Source organism: Trachymyrmex cornetzi, unplaced genomic scaffold, assembly GCF_001594075.2.
Source record: "Trachymyrmex cornetzi isolate Tcor2-1 unplaced genomic scaffold, Tcor1.1 scaffold15, whole genome shotgun sequence".
Lineage (NCBI taxonomy): Eukaryota > Metazoa > Arthropoda > Insecta > Hymenoptera > Formicidae > Trachymyrmex > Trachymyrmex cornetzi.
In genome coordinates, this window is record NW_017296091.1 from 1,358,321 (window position 1) to 1,360,130 (window position 1,810).

General features: G+C 42.4%; 1 protein-coding gene across 1 annotated transcript in view; it reads left to right on the forward strand.

The window, feature by feature from the left end:
• LOC108758026 (membrane-associated guanylate kinase, WW and PDZ domain-containing protein 1) overlaps window positions 1-1,810 on the forward strand; it is a 12,095-nt gene that overhangs the window by 1,686 nt on the left and 8,599 nt on the right. The window lies entirely within an intron of this gene.

The following is a 1,810-nucleotide window of genomic DNA, read 5'->3' on the forward strand; positions in this document are numbered from 1 at the left end:
CGTGTCGCTGCCACCGCCTTTATCCAGGAGAGAAAACGGAGTTAACCGAAGAAAAAAAGTTTGCCAAGCAACACGCATACATACACACACACACACACACACGCGTGTGTGTATAAACGCATATATGTGTATTTTTTCCTCTCCTTTTGCTCATCTGCCTCACACTTCATCTCCCCCCTCTCTCTCTCCCTCTTTCTCTCTTTATCTCCTTTTCTGTAATAAATATAAGAGCCGTCTCTCGATATTTTCCCGCGTCGTTTCGACGCACGCATCACTTTGTGACTTGGTAACGTTAACATGCGCGATCGAGCAGATCGGGGCAGATCTCGAATGCAAGTCGGGAAGGGAGAGTCGCGATGTCGCGTGCCATTGTTGCACCGCACGGGTGCATGTGCCTAGCCACGTCGATGCGGGAGTACCATGGGAGAAAGAGAGATGAAAGGAGAGCGAGAGAGAAAACGTCGAGGGAGTCGCTGCAACCCCCCCGGCGTAGCAATATTTACGTTACGTGGCAGGGGAGCGTGGACTCGCGCGAAAAATACGTTCTACTCTTTCCTCTCTCTTTTTCTTTTTTTCTCTTTCTCTCTCTCTCTCTCTCTTCCCTGCCTGTCTCACCTGCATCTACTTCACCTCGTATGCAAAAGCACTTCGGGGAGAAACGAACGGCTAGAATATGCACACACGCCTGTACTACTTCTAAAGAGAACAAGAAAGTCAAAATAGTATCATACTGACTGAATCATGACAAAAAAATGACATAAATTCGGTCAATACAACATACGACGTCGAATCGACATTTATTTTGTCTTTCTTGGTCTCCTTAGGATGATTAAATCCGTTCGTACGGTTCGCTGTCCCCTTTTTCGCTTGTATGTAGAAAGTAGGGACTATAACAGTCTGGCCACGAAATGTCAAACATTTGATTAGCCGTTTATAACTTCGATAAATTAGGAAACATAGAGTCTTGCATAACGCATGACGCATGAAAAATGAACTAAGATTCCTGCATTTCCTTTACAATGCAATAAAGGATTCTGATTGGTTGATTTTCTCATGCGTTATGCAAAAGTCCGTGCTCCGGTTTTTAGAATAAGATAGTATAAATTAGAATGAGCATATATGTATATATGTATATATATATAATAATAATAATAATAATAATAACAATAATCTCTTCATTCTTATTTTGACAAAAATTACTCTTGGCCAGATTCGTTATAGAGGCTGCGTTCAGTTTGGTCACTCATGCTTTAATCATTATTCTCCTTTTATCGTTTATTTAAATATAAAATAAGAGATCTGGTTTTATTCCTGCACTTTCTGAACCGGTGCAATTAGTTGAAGTGAAACAAACGTATATTTGTTTCACTTCAACTTATTGTGCCGGTCCATAGAGTGCAAGAATAAAAAACAAACTTACCAAAGCAGAATAAGTCACTATGATATCAAAATGATGTCAAAATGACTCCAAAATGATCATTAAAAGCTATCTTTCAATCATTTCCGATTCATTTTAATGTTATCGTGACTTGTCTTGCTCGAGTAAGGATAGACGCGCTGAAAGCACTCGGAGCGTCCAAATCGAACGTACATATAGCCAGGATCTCTAGTAGAAAGTGCAGGAGAGCGCCGTTCGAAAGACGAATGGACCTAATGATCGCGCGTCATACGCGATCACGGCACGCTCGCTCGCGCACCGCGCACGGGTGAATGCATTCGTAAGAATGCATTCACGTTCGTGCGGTGGCCGCTCGCCTGCCATACCCCGCATGCGTGTTTCTCTCTCCTTTTCTCTTTTCATCTCTCTTCA